We start from the raw sequence: 22,455 nt of genomic DNA on the forward strand, positions 1-22,455 counted from the left end.
GGCATTCTGAGGGTGAATGAACAAGACAAAAGATTTAAGTGCCTTTGAATGGGGTATGATAGTAGGTGCCAGGAGCACCTGTTTGAGTGTGTCAATAACTTTTTTTCCTCCGCTCAACAGTTTCCCGTGTGTATCAAGAATGGTACATCACCCAAAGGACATCTAGCCAACTTGATAGAACTGTCGGAAGCATTGGAGTCAACATGGGCCAGCGTCCCTGTGGAATGCTTTTGGCACCTTGTAGAGTCCACGCTCAACAAATTGAGGCTGTTCTGAGGGCAAAAGGGGGTGCAACTCAATATTAGGAAGGCATGACACATAATAAATTCCTTTCTCACTTCCTTGTTCTCAACATTTGACTCAACGTCAAACTATGGATAGAGCTCACTTAATTGGTCAGGTGTGATATCCATGACATCGCTTGAAGTGTTTTCAATTTTTTGGTTACTATGGCAACTTTTTCATAATGTTTTTTTGGTGTAGGTATCTCTGTTGGATCCTTCTCGTTATTGCCAGTTACACCAAAATACATTTCTTTCTCACTGTGTTTTGATTGTATATGTCTTTTGATGGATGGATGCTATTATTGGCCGTGTCAGGTAATTGGAATCCATTGGATTGTGTTTACATCGGTTTGAGGTAGCTTTTGATTACTTGATCATCATCTTGCTTAAGAGAAGAAAGAATAACAACCCTGCAGAGGTTTAGTATGTTAGAACTATAAGCCCCACAATTAATCTTTATACATATTTGGTTTTCTATCTCCCTTGTTTTCTCTGCCAGTCATAGACTACCCTTTTCAAAGATCACCTTATACCAAGTCTCCATGGCCTTACAGGGTTCCAAAAAAACGTCTCCACGCGTGTGTCTGCGAGCACCATGTTGATTTTGTCTATCCCCACCAGATGCGTTCATGAAACGGTAGGTTAAAATACTAAAACATACTGTGAACCAACTATATTCATTTGGGGACAGGTCGAAACACACAAGAAAGATTCATGGGCATTTAGATAGCTTGCTGTTGCTAGTTCATTTGTCCTGGGAGATAAACATTGGGTTGTTATTTTACCTGAAATGCTTATGGTCCATTTTTTAGCTGGATCTTATGTAGAATTTTGGCCCATTTTGAATCATACAAAATTGTGTGTTCTCTACTCTGACAATTAATCCACAGATAAAAGGGGAAAATCTAGTCAGTTTTTCGTTTTCTTTGATTACTCTCTTCTCCTTCATCCATCTTCTTCTGTGAATTTTATATGGCATTTAGCAACCAACTTTAAGGTGCATTAACGCCACCAACTAGACTGGAGTGTGGACCTTGTTCATCTTTGAATCACCCACGTTGGTATAGGTATATGCATGTAACAACCAATGAGTAGATGGGAGAGGCGGGACTTCTATTTGAGCGCCTGGCTACACAGACACCCTCGAGCAGTTTGGATGAAATTATTGAATAACATGTACTTTTTTTTTTTTAATGGCAACGCTCGCACACCCAACGCAGCCGGTTTGGTCAATATGTTATAGCTTTGACCTTTTGAACAAACCAGCATATTATTTTTTCTTCTCAGAACTCTAACTTCATTGGAACTATTGTTATTCATAGTTCCAACTATGGCCCCCTTAGAACCCCCTTACAGCCCCCTAAAGGATTTTTGTTGATGTGTGGGCTGCAAAGTAATAAGGGATTTTACACCCTGGATGTATCAACATTTTCAACACTCTCCAACAGTCAACTACAGGGCAATGAGGAAAAGCAATGAAAAGCACACTATCGCTTCTTCAGTAGGGTTTAAGGGCCTCAAAAGTTGTCATTTAAAGTGTGATGAAATGCAGTATAATTCCAAAGGGTAGGCAGAGTGGTGATAACACATAGAAGGGTCTTTATGTATGCAAGCTGATATCATTATCTTCCCACTGGTTAGTGTAGGAAATCATTTAATTTGAAATGATACGAAACATGAGGGTTGCATTCCATCCGTTTAGCCTGTGGGTAATGCACTGTGGGACTGTGGCGGTTGCCTGAGGACTCTGAATTCTTTCGCTGCTCTATGTTCACTCCATACTTCAGTCTGAGACTGCCATCGTTGTTGTCGTTTGTGGTGACAACAAAATGTGGGGTGTTGTACAAAACAATGTCATCAGCTTTTGGATCATCTCTAACCAGAGTATCAAATCCAACCCATGTGTGTTTTGGCTCTGGCCCAACTCATCAGTTTCTGGGACCAATCAGAAAGTTTAGAATGTGCTTACGTTCTAGAAATCGTCTGGGAGGGATTCCTATCCAGACTCATTGGATAGGAGTAAGTACTTTGGGTAGCCAGGCAACCAAAGGACACCACAGAGCAAGAGAAACAAGTCGCTCCACACAGTGCCTCACACTTTCAAGAAAGACTTCCTCCCACCCTTCTCTTCTGCATAGCCTTGAGGTTTCCTGAAACAAATTGGCTGTTCTCACTGAACAGAGTGTCAAATCATTTGAAGAACTAGAGACTAGAGAGAGACAGAGACAGAGACAAAGAGAGAGAGAGAGAGAGAGAGAGAGAGAGAGAGGTCAAAGGTACCTCTACAACTCTTACTTCGAATGTCTGTTTTTTTCTTTAGTCAAGGTCTCTGGGCCTTCGGAACATTGTTGGCACTCTGTCGACTAAGCCACTGTGTTAGGTGAAGGACCCCAGTGCACCGCAGCGTAGGGCTGTGGAGGCTTGAGGGCAACGGCTGCATCGTGGGTACAAGGACTTGATCCTGTAAGAGTGAGTGTGTGTATGCTTGTGTGCGCGTGTGCATGTTCGCACGCGTGCATGTGAGGGACATGTCAATATGGAGGAGGCCTCTCAACTGGCTGTTAGGTGGATGATAATGTGCCTCCCTGAGTCGTGTGTCTCTCTCTCGTTGCCCAAAGGAGCTGGTGGGAGGCCAGAGAGCGAGGACTTTCAGGAGATATGAGACATTTTTAACCCACCCCTACCCTGGCACATTGTATGTTTAAACCATAACGCTTAGTCTCAGCTCTGCTGGTTTTGCTTTCCAGAAGCTCAATCAGAATGGTGCCAAAAGCCAAATGGTGCCAAAAGCCGAACGCTTCATTCCAAAATTGACTGAATAGTGAGGATCTGAATAAATAGTTCTCTCATAGTTTATTTTCCATCATTTTTTTTACAGGTACAATAAGTTGATTGACAATACATGCTCATTTACAACAGTATCCTGAAGAGGAGCATCGTTGAATGTGTGGATTGGAAGCTGGGGAGGATCAGAGTGTGTAGGATCTTCGGGACGAAACTGTGGTAAACTAAGGACGTAATACAAGTAGACTAATGCATTATTTCACAATGCCCCCCCCCCCATAAGTACTCTAAGGTCTTTTATCATTTATGATTAAACTGGCACAGAGAGTTTAAATAGGAAGCACATTTACACATCTACACATTCTTATGAAACTAAATAACAGATTCTAGCATAGTCAAATCATTCCTAACATATCAGAGTCCGAAAGGAAAAACATAGATTTATGGAATTTAAATTAGTTGAGCCAACCTTCTTATGATGCAGTAACGCAGAGTTGTGTAATGTAAGGGATTTTCGAAAACCTCTCTCGGTGGTTGGGTTTGGGTATATGTTTCCGCTCTATCTTTATTCTATCTTTATTCCTGGAAGATAACAAAAAGTTGTAAAAATATTCTGCATCTTGTGTTCCTTTATGTTCTATTGTACTGAATGTCTTCTCCGGCTGTTTGAAACACAGCTACAGAGGACCTTTCCCCATGCAAAAAGGTCAGGCTTGTCATTTATAGTGAGGCTCTTTGCATCCATCCACGTCTTCTTGCGCAAATGAGAAGAGGACGTCGGGGGCCAAATAAACTGCAGTTGGAAATCTCTCCAGGCTCAGAGAGAGACTATGATGTGTGGCTCAAATGGTACCCTGATGTAACTGCATTGTGCTTGACAAATTCACGAGACTCGCTGGGACTGTGTGTGTGTGTCGGTGTCAAAGTATGATTCGTAATGTAATGGCGGTCACTTTTAAACCAATTTACTCCCAAGCCTCATCAGCTCTTGAAATATTATTAAGCAGCTTGTATCGTAAGCAAGAGAGATTATTGCCGATATTATGATGGTCACAGAATGAGCAATGGTCACAGAAATATAGTGTATGTGTGACTGTGAACTTCATCCCCAGATATTAGTCCTTAGTTACATTTCAGGGGACTGAGTTACATTTTCATAATATGAATGCCATGAATCTTCACAGTATTATCTTCACTGTATTCCACTAGTCATCTCTTCCTATTGTCTCCAATGCTGAAGATAATAAATAAGAATAAAGAGAATAAAGTTAGAGCTGTACAATATTGTGCCAGTGTAACATCCATCTCAGTAGTTGTAGGCCATGACTTACACAGGGAGCACAGTGTCGGAGGAGGGTCTCACAGAAATCCTGGTCCTTGTGTCAGACAACGTCATTCAGTAGCAGGGTACTGGGTTCAAGCCTTTGAAAACACTTTCAGTAAGAAATAGATTGATAATGTGTTTAAGTCTGGAGCTAATTATGTTGTTCTTTGACTTGATTATCAGTTGTCTGTCTCTCTTGTTAGTAAAACTAATGTCCTACATCCACGGATTTGACATCTGTGATGCTTCAAGGAAAGAAACATCCCTATTAGATACAGAGGACAGGTGACACAATAGATAAGAAGAACTTACAGAACCGTATGTTAAATTCAATTAAAGTTACTAATTTGTACACATTTAGCAAGATTGCAACATTCTATTTCTATATTGTCTGATTAATTCATTTCCTTTTTTATCTTAGTATTGCTTATTGGATACTACAGATGTAGGATCTTAATTTGAGGCAGTTTGTTACAGCAGGAAAATAATCCTGCTGAAACAGGAAATGTGAATTATTATGTGGATTATAATTAATGGACATTTTTGTAGGGGTTGATACATTTTTCGTAAGGGAAAATCAAGTCTGAAATTTCAAAGTGAAAATTACAAACTTCAGAAGCCTTTTTAAACCTCATTACACAAGACTTAACTTTTCCCCCATTGCAGGGAAGTTTTCCTGCAACAGGGTGATCAAATGAAGATCCTACATCTGTACCCTTCTATAAAAGACAGTGTACTCCATTGAACTTTTTGACTTCTAATAACACTGTCTGGCTATGAGCCTAGCTGTCCACGGCCTTACTGCCACGCCTCACTTTAGTATTGACCGTTTCTAATACAGGTGGACACTGAACTTCAAAGAGGAGGGAATGTGTCTCAAACTGTGTCTCCTCATCGTAAAATGACTAAACCGTGGTGGCAACAGGTTAAATAATGGCTAAATAACTATTGACACACGAAATAGAAAAGAATGGATTCTACAGAGCTGATAGCAGCAAAAGAGGTCCTCTTCTGTATGTTGACTTCATTGAGCTTAAACCACTGTTGTGTAATTGTAGCCTTCATTCATATCCAGCAGTGAGTTTCATGAGCTAAAACACAGTTCCAAGAGACACAATTAAATACTGTCTCAGTGTTATGTGTATTTTATAGAGGGGGACGGTGCTACACAGAGTCCCTCATAATGGACAATGTATCAGTTATAATTAGGGCCTGAGTTTTTCACCAATAGACCTGACAGAAAAAAACAGAACCATAGTTATAGTCTATAACTAGACTGTAATGCTTCGCTGACTCCCTGTCCACAGAGTCTAGGAAATGGGTGCTTGGTCTCTGAGTGTGTGATTGACAGAGAAAGTGGGTAACACGTGTGTAGGGCCTTGTTATACAGTAGCCCATAATTACAGTCCATAACAAAGGTCACTACTTCAGTTTCAGATTAAGTGATTGGAATGTATTGTTTTATAGTAATTGCAGTTGTTTATTGTCTAGAGTTTTACGTGGACAGGTCACATGTTCCTGACTAGAAAGCACCAATAGCAAATAACCAGTCTGACAGACTCAGAGTGACAATGATCCACTTGTGTAACATCCCGTACACTTCCTCTGACACTCAGAGATCTAGCAAACATGACCTAACCTCCGGGGACAGAGAGTCAAGGGAGTGCAACATCAGTCTTGGGGGCCAGAATAAATTTAAACTACTGTCTGTACACCACACACGACTACTTCCGAAAATGGGAGGCATTAACCGGGGAGGAGAGCCTACTGGTTACAGCTCCCAAAACCATTATGTGGTTTTACTCAACTGTAAGAAAATTGGATGCTTATGTGTAACTGGGCAAATACTGTAAAGTGGGTTGGAGTGACGTGAGATCCATCGGTAGAATGCATTTCAGCCGGAACACCACAATCTGTGTTATCCATCAGAATCGAATAATAATGCTTAATTCTACCTTGGGATTCTTAAAAGGCAGTTGAATGAGCAAAGACAAGGGGCATGGTTCGGGAGACGCAAGAAGATTCAAGAAAATCACAGTGACTGCCACAAGCTACTAAGATTCTGTACGGTGACATATAATGAATTTTAAATATGCCGAAGAACTTGCCCTTGGTCAATATCAAGGGAATAATAAATTAACTTTCTAATTTCAATATCAGGACAAGATAGGAAATTAGCAACATTAATGGCAGCATTAATGATATCTTGGGGCAAAATATGACTCATAGCCAGTTTGTTTTTCTCTTTTTTCCCTCCTAACCTACACTCTCATCCCTCCGACAGATATCACTGGCGGACAGAAATACATGTCGAAACTCTGTGTGAAACATAAACAACATATTGGCAAACCATGTCGATTGAAAGAATAGTATTGAGTGTTCAAAGATTTTAAAAAAAATAGACAATGTAATCACAGCAAATTATTCTTCGAAGAACAACGCTCAGTTTACTATAAGTGTATGTTACATTAGGTTACAGTGCAAACAAAGATCAATACAAAACTCAATAAAACAGTCATTCCACCATGTAGAGGAATATGTTTTTATTGGCTGGACAGTAGAACAAATTCAATAGTTGCACAAAATAACGCAAACAAAGTAACAACAAGGCTTGCAGATTTTATTTATTCATAGACATTCAGTTGAACAGAAGAAACTATAAATACTTTCTGGAAGGGTAAAAAACGTTATAAATATCACTGTACAAATGTACAACTGTAGATCCATTATCTTTGTTTGAACAAGAACGAGTTGCTCCTTCAAAAACATTAACATCAGAAAGAGCAAGGACAGCATCAAGTATGACATAATGGAGATGATGGTGGTGATGATGATGAGGGTGAGGATAATGATGATGATTGTACTGCAGCAAAAAAATAGTAGGCCTATCAGATACAGTGCCTTGCAAAAGTATTCATCCCCTTTGGCTTTTTTCCTATTTTGTTGCATTACAACCTGTAATTTAAATTGATTTTTTTTGGATTGCATATAATGGACATACACACAAAAGTCCAAATTGGTTAAGTGAAATTAAATAAATTACTTGTTTCAAAAGATTCTAAAAAATAAAAAATGGAAAAGTGGTGCATGCATATGTACTCACCCCTTTTGCTATGAAGCCCCTAAATAAGATCTAGTGCAACCAATTACCTTCAAAGTCACATAATTAGTTAAATAAAGTCCACCTGTGTGCAATCTAAGTGTCACACGATCTGTCTAATGATCTCAGTATACAGTATATACACCTATTCTGAAAGGACCCAGAGTCTGCAACACCACTAAGCAAGGGACACCACTAAGCAATGGGCACCACCAAGCAAGTGGCACCATGAAGACTAAGGAGTTCTCCAAACAGGTCAGGGACAAAGTTGTGGAGAAGTAAATCAAATCAAATCAAATTTTATTTGTCACATACACATGGTTAGCAGATGTTAATGCGAGTGTAGCGAAATGCTTGACACAAGTACAGATCAGGGTTGGGTTATAAAAAAATATCAGAAACTTTGAACATCCCACAGAGCACCATTAAATCCATTATTAAAAAATGGAAAGAATGTGGCACCACAACAAACCTGCCAAGAGTGGGCCGCCCACCAAAATTCACAGACAAGGAAAGGAGGCCATTAATCAGAGAGGCAACAAAGAGACCAAAGATAACCCTGGAGGAGCTGCAACGCTTCACAGCGGAGATTGGAGTATTTGTCCATAGGACCACTTTAAACCGTACACTCCACAGAGCTGGTCTTTACGGAAGAGTGGCCAGAAAAAAGCAATTGCTTAAAGAAAGAAATAAGCAAACACATTTGGTGTTCACCAAAAGGCATGTGGGAGACTCCCCAAACATATTGAAGGAGATACTCTGGTCAGATGAGACAAAAACATTTGGCCATCAAGGAAAATGACATGTCTGGCGCAAACCCAACACCTCTCATCACCCCGAGAACACCACCCCCACAGTTTTTCAGCGGCAGGGACTGAGAAACTGTTCTGAATTGAAGGAATGATGGATGGCCCTAAATACAGGGACATTCTTGAGGGAAACCTGTTTCAGTCTTCCAGAGATTTGAGACTGGGATGGAAGTTTACCTTCCAGCAGGACAATGACCCTAAGCATACTGCTAAAGCAACACTCGAGTGGTTTAAGGGGAAACATTTAAATGTCTCAGAATGGCCTAGTCCAAGGCCAGACCTCAACCCAGTTGAGAATCTGTGATATGACTTAAAGATTGAATAGTGTATAGTTATGCACGCTCACATTTTCTGTTTTTTTTTGTGTAAATCAAATGATACAACCCCCCCCAAAAAAAATTCCAGGTTGTAAGGCAATAAAATAGAAAAAATGCCAAGGGGGTGAATACTTTCACAAGCCACTGTAAGGAAAGCAACATACATTTCATGGAGTTCACAGAGGTATTTGCTCTGGATAAAACATTCGAAATAACCACAAAATATCAGTATATAAGATGGAGAAGATTTTCAGACACTCAAACCTTTAAAAGAAATTGACAAACATTTTTTGTTGTTCTAAAATGTCATAGAAAAAATGTATAGGCATAGAATGCTATTCAAACAAATCTATCATATGCTTTACATGTGCTACAATGTAGAGTACATTCTCAGGTGGACAAGGTTTTGTGAAGATACTGTACAGTAAGAGCTACCTACCTAGACCAGAAACTTCCTCCTTGACTCAACTGTACTGTACCGGACTGTAGTACTAATCCCTTCTGCGTCATTGTACCCGTTGTACATTGTTGTACTTTAACAGTCAGACTAAGAAATGGGTACTGTAGAATGATGTTCTTCAGTTCACTGAGAATGAGAATAAAAGGTGCTATCTACAATCAAGAGTAGTATTTTCAAGGACAGCTGAAGAACCTTTTATTTATTTTTAAATCCTAAGATTCTACTGCTCTGAAGTTGTTTCAGTTATAATCAGGTTGTTGCTGAGTGTTTTTACAGGCCTGGATGATTACATTATGGGACTAAGTAGGTGTGGAAGTGGTTCAAAGCAGGCTGCAGTCAGCATGTAGCCTATGCATCAAGTATGTTTTACTGTTAGGCCTCCATGCAACATACAAAATAAGACCTTGTCTTTTTTCCTATTTGGATTTTTTTTTTTGGGGGGGGGGCATTCCATTATTAGCATTATAAACGTATCTCTCTCTGGCAGATTGGGTGGATTTATTTAGCATTTTCCCCACTAAAAGCTGCTTTGCCAGAAGGTCGGTGGCATGTGGTGCGGTGGCGGGACTCATGTCAACGGAGAGGTTGTCAGGCTTTAAGGTCTGTATGATGGAATGAATTGTGCTGGTGGCTATAGAGTTCTGTAGAGCTCTCTCTCCTCTCCTTTCTCACACGATCATGAGCTGATCTCTGTCTTTAAGTCCTGCTGCTCTTGCTCTCACCAGGCCTTGGTTGCAGCAGTGCATAAGGGAGGCTCAGGGGCAAATTTAAGAGCAATAGGACCGAAAGGTATTTGGTTTGTCCACTGCCCACATTTGCCTCTCAGAACACAGTCATGAAACTTCAGAACCATAGAACAGCACATGGAATCAAAACATAACCTCCATACATATCATGTGTCAGAAAACCCAGTCATCTATAGGTGAAACGTGGTGGGGACTAATAGTGAAAGAAACTGGCCATAATCTATGCTGATATGTATTTAAAGATACAAGACAAACTCTTGCTGTAGAACAAATTTGATGTGGAAGTCATTGAAGGTCACAATTTCCCAATATGCACAGTCTATTCGGTATATGTCTGATACAAATAGAAAATATTAGACCTATTCCATGTTTTTATGCACTATTAAGCATTAATATGTTTAAGTTGCATTTGCCAAAAGGGCATGGGAGTGTCTGCATTAAAAACAGCAGAGCAGGCAGGGACAGACAAAGATGACTCATGAATGAATTCCTTTTTGTTGCTCCCCCATAGAATTTAATCAAATTTAAGGAGTAGGAGGAAGTGGTGGAGGAGCGGAGCATGTTGTCAATGCTGTTTAAAGTGCAGTTGCCAATTAGAGTACAGGGAGAATTCATATTTAATTTCCAACTCAATTAGTGAATCAAAAATAAGGGTGCTCATTATCAGATCACTCTCCCTTCAACACTTGCTAGGCTATTTAGTCAAATATGCTCTAATCTGAATTATTTGTAAATCACATGAGCTGTGAATGATTTATACTTCAGTAGGCAGAACTACAGCATCACAAACACCATCCGCCTATACGCAACGCTATTTGGAGTCCAAATCCAAATACTCCACATCGATTAATTGATTATTGGGCAATGTCCCAAATGGCATCCTATTCCCTATATTGTGCACTGGTCAAAAGTTATGCACTAGATAGGGAATAGTATGCCATTTGGAACACAGACATGATGTCTTTGTATCAATAACCCACAAGGGAGAAAAAAACGATATTTGGTTAGGTGGATGAGAAACAAGTATGCCGTGAAGTCATAAAGCATTTGGGATATGGTATATGAAAATGAGAGAGTGGATTAAGCATTTTGTCTGCTGTAGCGGCAAATTCATTTATTTCATATCTGTATGTTTAATCAGACACGCTACACTCATAGAAAAAAAGGTGCTCTCTAGAAACCTTAAAGGGTTCTTTGGCTGTCCCCATAGGAGAACCCTTTGAATAACCCTTTTTGGTTGCAGGTAGAACCCACCTTTATACAGAGGGTTCTACATTGAACTCAAAAGGGTTCTCCTATGGCGACAGCTGAAGAACCCTTTTTCTAAGAGTGTAGATGCGTGGGGGGGGAGTACTGATCACAAACACACACATTACCCACACACTTACGTATTGACACACACATAAACACACAGAAACAAACACACATACAAACATGAGTGCATACACACGCGCACAGTCACACACCACACACACACACACGCATGCACCCACACATGTGCCCACACACACAATTGCCTACTCACAACATACACCCACATTAAACAAACAAACACATAATTCTGCCCAATTAGCTCTTTCTCACCACCTGCATTCTCTCATTAGCTCTCCAAACCCTACAGGAATGACTAACTTGAAAAAGTCCCATCAACTAGACTAGAGGTATGTTTAAAACAACAATTTCACTGGTGGGGAATATCAATAAGCTGTTTTAATACTCTTATGGGGACACATCCAAGCCCTGATCTAGTAATGGTTTAGTTTGTGCATAATTATCTAATTCATTCAATGGAAACCTCTTAATTTTGTCAGTTCAGCCAATTGTCGTTCAGACAATTCTATCACTTTCTTAAAGAGTTTGCAGATTCCTAAGTTAGTAGACCATGTAATAGAGTTGGTTACGTGGAGTCACTTTCGTTAAAAGTTTAGTTTGTATGTCGGGTCTTTGCTTTTCAACAACAACCTGCTTAAGATCACATTCTCTCTGTGCTTCTTTGCCACAGAACAACAACAAACAAGCCAAAAAGAAAAGTGAATTAAAACCAAATCTCACACAAAGGTCCCCTTCAAAAATCTTGCTCCATTCAATAATTATTTTGACCAAACCATCCAGTAAGACATTAACAATTCCTGAAGCAGATAACTGGGGGGAAAAAAGAGTGGGTGACTCTTATGGATGTACCGTATTTATGAATACGTATGTACCTCTCAATGACAGCTCAGTAGCTAACACTAAAATTGTGTTTTTGTCAGACAGCATGGGCATGCAGCTTTATAGAGATGAGATGACTTGGAATTAAATAATAAAGTCATCAAATAAAACAAGTGTAATTTACACAACAAATTAATTCCAGCTGAAAATTTTTATTAAAGTAAAGTAATGTGAATAAATTATTGTAGTGAGCAGTAATGGGCAGTCACTACCATCATAGAACATCTATTCATTGTTTTATTCTGTGTTGTTACAGAATACTGTATATAATGTAATTAATGTCCCCCCCCAAAAAAAATCGAAATCGAAAACCTTATTTTTTCATAATCGAACCGAAACAGAATCCACCTCAAAAAGCACTAATCGCTCAGCACTACTGGTGGATGTTGGCACACTGCAGTGAAGGGGAGAAGAGAAGTTGCTCATTCTGTCAAAAACAAACAGCAGGGTTTTAGACAAGCGTGATGGGGGAAGAAGAAAACATAGTTTAATGTTATTTATTCAAATTTCATGGATAGTGTAAGGACTGAATGAACTCATCCATAAGACTATCTTCATGGTTATTATACTGGGACATAAAAATCAGTTGTGGTATGAGTTATTGGCTTGTTTTCACCAAAGTATTTCCAAGCTGTTGAAGGAGTTGGACAGGGTAAATAGCTATATGCTGAAATGGAGTCAATTTTATGAACATGTCCATATTTAAATAAATAAAAACTCTGTCTTAGTGGATCTTGAATGTGATGAGGATGAGGTAAAGTATCTGGAGGTAAGTGAATGGGATGCAATATGTCACTTTTAAGAATTAGCCACAAAGCTGGAAAACTGTGAATATGGAGGTGTTGTGTTTACAGATTAATGAACACTGTTGCAAATGACAAATGTGCAAATGAGATGGATGTGAAAATTAGATGTACCTGTATGGAATGAATGAACAATGGACTCCGAAGATTATAGAAGTCGTTTTGGGAAAAAGTTTTAGGCATACTGTAGAGCGGAAAAAGGCCTCTCTGTTGATCTGTTCTGTAGACTGTATGTAGTCTGTCTGTCTTCTCTTCTCAACCCCTCTGGCAGTGTAAGGTCAAGGGTCAGGGGTCGTAACCCCCACAGGTTCCCATCAGGTGATGGCTAGAGAGAGTGTGTGTTTGGGGTGAGGGCCAAGGCAGAGGGGGTCGAAGCAGAGGCTTAGGGGTTGGGAAAGGTAGAGGAGGCTGAGAGAGGAGGTGGGCAAGTGAGGCTGAAGCAAGAGGATGGGGAAAGCTGATTGAGCTGTGGGTGGAGGGGTTTGCGGGGAACGGGGAGGGTTGAGAAGAGTGGACAGGGGGGTGCGCAAGTGATGGAGCAGAAGCAAGCTGAAGGAGCTGGGGACAAGCTTCACCACGCAAAGACACAGTCCCATGGTTACTTCTGTTACAGCCTGGAGCAGAAGAAGGAAAGTAAGGAAAAACAAGAAACAACATTAAGTCAGTTAGTGGTCTTCCTTAAACCTTTAAACCTTGCAACACCCTGAGGAACACCAAGATAGCGAGACGAAATAGAGAAAATTAGATCCAAACACCCACAGAAACACACACACTGACGTACAAACACGAATTCCCACGTGGACTACATGACAGGGGGCTTAATTTAAAATTTAGAAAACGAGACGTTTGATAAATTATCTAAATCTGGAAGGGATATTTTGTTTATATATTTATTTACAGTATCTATTTATGATCATCCAACTATTTATTTTGCACCTTCAACTCCCTGATACTGAGCAGATCTATACAGCAGCATGACATTGTGACTACAATAGGCCTTCGCTATTCTGAGAGGCTCACTGGTACAGTATTCATTTAGCTGGCAGATGGACCAACATGGGGACTGCTGCAGGGAAGGAAAGGGTCACATCACATCCTGCCTGCTCTTTTTTCTTTTATGTAAGGTTTATTTTGGGCTTCTACAGTATGAACTGACGTGTGTCTGCCATGTGGCTGTCAGTGAGGGAACCAGAACTACCCTTTGGGTATCTGTCCAGTCCCAGGGGATTTCTCTCTTATTTGGCCACTAGATTATTAATCCAAATAATATCCCAAAATAATCCAAAAAGGTTGTGAGTATGCACAATGTTGTATGGCTGGAAAGATTTGTGGGGTTAGGAATGTGGAAAAATGTAATGTAGTTGTCATGACTTCCGCCAAAGTTGGTCCCTCTCCTTGTTCGGGCGGTGTTCGGCGGTCGAGTCACCGATCTTCTAGCCACCACTGATCCATGTTTCATTTTCCATTGGTTTTGTCTTGTCTTCCTTCACACCTGGTTCCAATCCCATCAATTACATGTTGTGTATTTAACCCTCTGTTTCCCATCATGTCCTTGTCAGAGATTGTTTGTTTGTATGTTCGTGTATTATGTATGGTGCGCGACGGGTTCTTGTACCCACTTTTATTTATCTTGTAAATGTAGTTTTGGAGTTTTGTTAAGTCTATTAAACGACTCCATTTATACCAAGTTTCGATTCTCCTGCGCCGGACTTCCCTGCCACCTACACACACGCTATTACAGTAGTCAATCAAGGGCGACTAAAAGTCTTGGCATGAACTTGAGTTGTTGGCTCTCTCGGAGAAGAGGGGGAGGTCGCCAGATGCTTGAGATGTAACTTTACAGGTGTTTACTTGCTGTAGAGGAGCATGTGTGACAGCCAGAGGGCAATCTGACACCTTAGAGCATGAATTAATGCAAGCTCTGGTCCAAAACATAGCCAACTAAAGGAAGAATGTTCAGGAAATTGTTACGATTGTTTTCATGCTGCAGGGTATACGCCTCTCTATTTCTCTCTGTTCTCTCTCTCTTTCAATCTTTCCCCCCTCTCTCTAGCTCCCTGGCTTCTCAAACGAAGCTGCACGCCTAATGAACTACATTTCCAGTGAAGTGCTGCGTGTCGGTGTGTTTGGAGGAATAAAGCCCACACACTTTGGAGGCTGTGAAACTACCGCTAACTCTCAGACAGCTCATTTGTTGCACCAAATTGGCAGTTTCTAAAGCTACCGTATGTGCTTCATTGTTTTGATACACTCTTAAAGCTATAGGTTTCATTAACTTGCAGTTGCTCCAATCTGTCTTACAAGATTTTGCTTCATTGCGCTTCAGTCACTCCAGTCCGTAAAGGTATAGCTTTCATTACTCTCTCTCAGTGAGATATGCAAGACCTTTGATCATGCTTGGGCCTTACATACTTTACCTATACCTATTGGTTTAGAAATCATACTGAAGCCATTATTACAACAGGGACAGCGTTTAGAAATACGGTCTCTTTACCTGCAGCCTGTGTAGCTCTGTGTTCAGCTCTCTGTATGACAACTTTACAATGGAACGAAGCAAAATATACATGATGGGGGAGAGAGAAGATGGTCATGGAGCGATCCAAAGGTTCCAACGAAACATGTGGAACAAAAGGAAAAAGGACACAAAAGAAACATACATTTCATTCAAGTGGGGTTTAGGTTTTTGTCTAGTCGACATGTTTTTAGTGTATATCATTTTTGTTATTCCCAGATTTTGGCATGAAAGAACAATATACTCCTGATGAACCTGCGAATGGAATCTTCATCACCAGGGCATGACATCGTCACTAATGACGGCATTCTATAATCTACGGGATAATTCCTCCACCAGATCTTCCTCGTTTAGAGGGGATTTACCGGGAAATGATGTACATGTGTTTGACGTACAGAACAGCAGAAAAGTAATCAGGCTAATTTGGGCTAATTGTGTGAGGATCAGGATACGATGAGTTAATTATTATTCCCGTTAGAGGTGGAGAACCCAGGATCTGGTGGTGTTACTGGTATTTCCTAATTTACCATCTCTCCACCTCTCCACACACCCCGCCTATAACCCCATCTCTCCACACACTCAACAAGGCAGATGATCTCCTAGCAGAAACAAAAACAGGTGCGACTAAAAGCTCTTTTGAGTAAGTAGACAGCTATTTCTTTGCCTCAAAGACTTGACTACGCCATCATTGAGAAAGATATCTCCAGAATTGATGTGAATTTTACACCTGAGTGGGAGTGGTCAGAAGTAGTGGAGTGGGAGGTAGAGATGGAAGACAGGAGGTAGAGATGGAAGACAGGAGGTAGAGATGGAAGACAGGAGGTAGAGATGGAAGAAGGGAATGTGTGGAGGACCCAGTGCTCCCACCCATCCATCCACCTCGCCCTTCCGTCTCTCGGTCTTCCCTCTCTCCTCCCCCCACACTCTTAGAAAAAAACTAAAATTATTATTTGGCTCTCCCCATAGGAGTACCCTGTGAAGAACCCTTTTTGGTTCCAGGTAGAACCCTTTACACAAAGGTGTTGTGACTTTCCCTCACAGAGGCAGGGCTTTAGACAAGATAACCTGAAGTCTCAGTGGGAATGCGCTATTTGAACAATTATGCGACATCACAGCATCGTATGAGTTTTCCCTGAACTATGGTCTTGAACCATTTTCTCTTGGGGTAGGCAGGAATGTGTGGCCAAAAAATACAACGGGAAGAGCCAATGAGGAGAATGATCCATTCTACGTGAATTCTGGGATATGTAAAGGAGGACCCTGGCACAGTCAACCTTCCAGGTCCCTACAGACCTAAAGAGACCCAGGCAAATACACTATTGCTGCCAATTTGCTAAAAGGACAAATATATATATATATATTCATTAATCCACTGTTGATACAGTCCCAAAATGTTTTGCAATGTCAGCAATCAAGTTTAAGATGTTGCAAAATGCAATTACAGTATATCTCACTAATCTCATTTACACACATAGCTTAGGTGTCATGTCCATAAAAAAAACATGGATGACAGGCTTGCCATTTTGAAGCTTGTTACTGTTTAAATACTGGGAAGGACTATTGATGGGGGTTGTTGGTTGAGATTGATGCCATTGAAGTCCATTGCATTTGATGCGACTCAAACTTTTCCTGATTGATACCTTTAATCCAGATGTGTGTTTAACTGCTTCAGTTATCTTTTTTAATAGATTTTATAGACCTTTTAATGTCAGTTGATCTGATGTTAGAAACTGATTTTTAGTCCAGTTTAAATAAAGATCTTTGGGTGTGTTAAAAGTTTTCAAAGTAAAAAGTGCAAACAAGGAAAAAAGGAGAGGGTAAGATATAAGATGAATAAAAAAATAACAAAAAAACGTCCAAAATTAAAACATTTTATTGTCATACATTTTTCGTTGAGGATGAGTGCAAATAAAAAGCTTCTGATGAATCTACCCGTCACTAAGCCACGGACCGTAAGGCATCGGTAAATATAAGCTTTTGGAGCTATACTCTACAATACAAGGACTGAATCGGAAAATAAACACAGCATCAATGCTTATGTAATATAGGAAGGTATACGGAGAAAAATACATCTGTATTAATAAAAAAACAAGACAAAATCACAACACAATTCATAAAGTAAGCCAAAAGCCCTGTACACCAAAACTGCTGATTTCACATGGAATATTGGTACACCTTCATAATAACTCCACATAAAGCATTTATACTGGTTGGTAAATAGTTTATTTATCATGTATTAATCATTACTCCAGTCATAAAATGTTTAATATAGGTCCTTACAAACCATTCATTAATCATTAGTTAAGTATTTTGTGGGACCTTGTCTAAAGTATGGGCTATTTATACTTTATAAATACTTTACAAATGTTCTGAGTGACCAGTGTAATTTCTCACAAAAAGATGGACATGCCATTGGAGGACATTCCAGCAGTACCTGATCCTTCTTAAGGTCTCAAAATAGCCTAGAACATATCAATGGTAAAAGAATAAGCACACAACACAGGGTGTTAAAGGAAATATATGGAACATTTTATTCGCAAAAACAACTGCTGCAAGGACTTAACGAAGAGTTAATGAGCTAATGTTGTCAACCTTGCGAACACAAACTAATCATAAAACAGGGAGATGTAGCCTACAAACAACAGCTGGCCTGACCGAACAGTTTTTCTCTAATGGATTTTTATTCCTCCATTACTACTGATATGTGATTGCGGTAGAAATGTTCCATGTATGATTTGCAAGTAGAAATTTGCAAGTAGAAATGCTTCCAGTGCTTTAGTGATTATAACAAAAAAAAGACCCCCCTTTTCCTCCACAATTTTCAATCTTGTCTCCTCGCTGCTACTCCCCAATGGGCTCAGAAGAGGCGAAGGTGCAGTCATAAGTTCTCCGAAACATAACCCGCCTAACCGCGCTCTTTAACACCCTCCAGCTTAACCCGGAAGCCAGCCACACCAATGTTTTGGAGGAAAACCTGGTCAAGTGGCGACCGGAGTCAGCCCGCAGGCACCTGGCCCGCCACAAGGAGGTGCTAGAACGCGATGAGCCAAGTAAAGTCCCACCGGCAGTGGTGTAACGTACTTAAGTAAAATTACTTGAACTTACTACTTAAGTCATTTTTTTTGGACAACTTTGACTTTTACTTCACTATATTCTTTCTTGAACTGCACTGTTGGTAAAGTGCTTGTAAGTAAGCATTTCACAGTAAGATCTACACTTGTATTCGGGGCATGTGACAAATACAGTTTGATTTGATTTGATTCCTAAAGAAAATGATGTACTATTTACTCCAAACAATTTCCTTGACACCCAAAAGTCCTACTTAGGACAGGAATTCACGCATTTATCAAGAGAACATCCCTGGTCATCTCTATGGCCTCTAATCTAGCGGACTCACTAAACACATGCTTTGTTTGTAAATTATGTCTGTGTTGGAGCGTGCCCCTGGCTATATGAACATTTTAAAAACAAGAAAATGGTGCCGTCTGGATTGCTTAATATAAGGAATTCGAAGTGATTTATACTTTTACTTTTGATACGTTTATTTTAGCAATTACATTTACTTTTGATAGATTTTTATTTTACTGGCTGACTTTTACTTGAGTCAATTTCTATTAAGGTATTTTTACATCAGGGCAGTGGCAGATTTAGGTATAGGCGACATGGGCAGCCTGTCATCTTTGTTTTCTTTATTATTTGGTTAGGTCAGGGTGTGACAAGGGTGGTTTATTTAGTTTTTGTATTGTCTAGGGGTTTTTGTATGTCTAGCGTTTTTTCTAGTCTAGATGTTTATATGTCTATGGTTGCCTAGATTGGTTCTCAGTCAGAGGCAGCTGTTTATTCCTTGGTTATTTTGTGGGTTGTTATTCTATGTTTAGCTGCCTGTTCTGCACTAGCCATATTGCTTCACGATTTAGTTTGTTGTTTTGTTTAGTTCTGTTCAGTGTTCTCTCTTTAATTAAAGAGTTATGTTCGCTTACGACGCTGCACCTTGGTCTCCTCTATATGACTTCCGTGACACAGCCGCCCAGGATGGCATCTTGCCGGGGGCGGCACGGGTCGCCCACACACACAAATTTGGATTGGTGACATTTGCGAAATCGGTTTTCTATTGCTCATTTGCACGTCACGTCAATGATATCATGTCACCGTGTGGGACTGTGGGTCAATTAACCTTGTCGGAGTGGGCACACTGATTCTAGTTTGTGAGCTAGGCAGGCTACTGCCTGGGAAAATCTCCCACTCAGAAGTACGAGATGGGAAGGGGTGCGGGGTTAGGCTGACCTCAGGTCTCCCCACTGGAAGCTCGAGATGGGGGAGCGAGAGCGGGGTAATCTATCATATAGCGCACATCTAACTTTGTACAGTACTAATGCAATTAGTAAAATCACACTGAAATGCTACCAAATAAGCCACAATTCATTCATAATACTGTGAATATATAGTTTCGGAACCATATTGTTACATTCATTTCTGGTTTGTACGAAATCGTTAAGAATAATATAAAACCAGTCTGCACACCACCAAGGTGAATTGGTTTAGTCTTGACTCTTTGTTGACAGTGTTGGGGGATGGGTAATGTATTGATGCTCGAGTGCCAAATCAACACATTTGTTTTATTTGTCTTTGTTACTTCTTTTTGATATTTATATAGTTTCAAATGTTATGATTATTTATTTGTGTTCCAAATGTCTGAATAAAAATGTGTTAGTGCAGAATGGTGATTTTATTTTTAATTTTTTTGGCGGGGTGCGCTGAAGCCCAGTTCGCCCAGGGAGCCATACAAGCTAGAACTGCCTCTGCATCAGGGTATGACAATTGGGTACTCCCGGGAATGAACCCGGGCCTATAGTAACGCCTCTGGCACTGCGATGCGTAAGTAGCCTAGACAGCTGCGACACTCGGGAGGTAGTGCTTTAGCCTTTTAACTGCACTATTTTCACGCATGGCTTTGTTTGGCGGCACCTCTACTGGACCTTTAAAGGTTGTAAAGTAATGGGATAATTAAGACAAATAATGTATACAGATATTTGCAAACAGTCTATGGGCTAATCTTAATCTCTCGTAATATCTGCACATAAACCGAAGAATCTGTGACAACGGGATGGAATGTGTAGGATAACGAGCAGCAGTAGTTCCAGTGTTTGACTGAGACTTCGCAAATTGGAGCTCCCAATTTCTGACCAAATTACATGCGATTTTAGTTCTGGTTTAACCGAGATTAGAATTCTCTAAGGAGTGACTGAAATCCACACTTTGGTTTTGGTAGAAAAGTCACGGCCAAGAAACGCTTATTTTAGCATTTAAGGACTAAACACATAATTGTACTCAGCGTAGAGGGTGTCTGAAGTTCCACATCACACTATTACAAAAGTGTGACTGTTCTGGAATAACATGTCCAATATATTTTCTTAAACATCCTCTGTATTGTGTGATTGTTTAACCATTGATATGTTGTAGGAAACATTTTGGGACCTGAAGGAGCACCAGGTACTGCTGGAATGTCTCGCAATGGCATGTCCATCTTTTTGATGGAAATTACTCTAGCCATGCAAAACGTTTATTAAGTATTTATAAAAAAGACTTAACTAATGATTAGTAAATGCTTATAAGGACCGATATTAAACATAATTTGAATGATCTCATGAATCATTATGAAATACTTTAAAGGTTGTTTATAAATGTGTGAATAAATAGGTTAATAACATTTACAAATGTGGCAGTAATGATTAATACATTATGCATAAATTATGTAATAATTCCTTATAAATGCATTATTACCTGGAGTTTTTATAAAGTGCTGCCGTAATATTGATTTACAGCAACTGATGATAAAGATTGTATGTCTATAATCTGTTATGTACACTTGACACTAAATGTAGAATCATTTTCTGGTCAGATTCTTGTCGAATTCAGCACAATGTGTTATTCCTCTTCACGATAGGCTATTATAATGTATAAATATACTATTACAATCATTCTCTTAAACATTTCCTTTTTTACAAAGCCAGTAGTATAACTGTTGTATCCATGTCGTTTGATGGCCCTATGCTTACAACAGGTAAATCATGAAATACCCCAGTGATCAGTTGTACAACTGAAATATGTCTTCCACATTTAACCCAACCCCTCTGAATCAGAGAGGTGCGGGGGGGCTGCCATAATCAACATTCAAGTCTTCGGTGCCCGGGGAACAGTGGGTTAACTGCCTTGCACAGGGGCAGAACGACAGATGTTTACCTTGTCAGCTCGGGGATTCGAGCCAGCAACCTTTCAGGTTACTGGCCCAATGTTCTAACCACTAGGCTACCTGCCTACCACCCGATAAAGTTGAAGGAGTCAACTATTTATCGCAATAACAAGAATAGATCCTTTATAGTCCATTTCATGCACTTAGAAGTTGTAAACAGTACAAATATAAACGACCACGTACAATATCGGAATCGCAGCAAATCCAAAATAGACAGATGTACTCCAAAAAAAACAGCAGCAAATTGTTTGAATGCATTTCCAACACTGTCGGAAACTGTATAATATAGTGTAGTAGAAATGGCTTTATACAGGACTGGATTGTCTGCATCTATATATAAGACATGGCTGTACAGACCCCAAAGCAGTTGCCATACAGTTCTTACCGAGACACTTCTTTTCATCCACAATGATATCATTCAGTCTGACTGGGCTCTAGTGGGCTATATTTAAAATATCGCAGTGAAATATATTATACAAATGGCCAGGTCATGGACACAGTCATGTTACTAGAATATTCTGTTCAGAAAGTGCTTTGTCAATTATAGGGCTGAAGAACTCCCGAAGTAAATCGATTGTGTCATAATTCATGGAGGTAAATAGTGAGCTTATAGCTAGCTATACATCTGTGATTACCCTCGTCCACTTTAAAACAATAAAGTAACCACTATACACATATTTCTCCATGGGCTCAGTAACAGAAATTCTCCAAGGTGTTTAAGCAAGTTCATAGTAGGTACTGTAATGAGATACATTTCGAGTGACAGTATTTTCACATTAGAGACTTCTAGACAGTCAGTGTAGGCCTACTGACTGAACCAACAGCCAAAGGGCACAGTTTGAAAAAAAGGCTCTA

The sequence above is a fragment of the Oncorhynchus nerka genome, linkage group LG27, assembly GCF_034236695.1.
Source record: "Oncorhynchus nerka isolate Pitt River linkage group LG27, Oner_Uvic_2.0, whole genome shotgun sequence".
Taxonomy (NCBI): Eukaryota; Metazoa; Chordata; class Actinopteri; order Salmoniformes; family Salmonidae; genus Oncorhynchus; species Oncorhynchus nerka.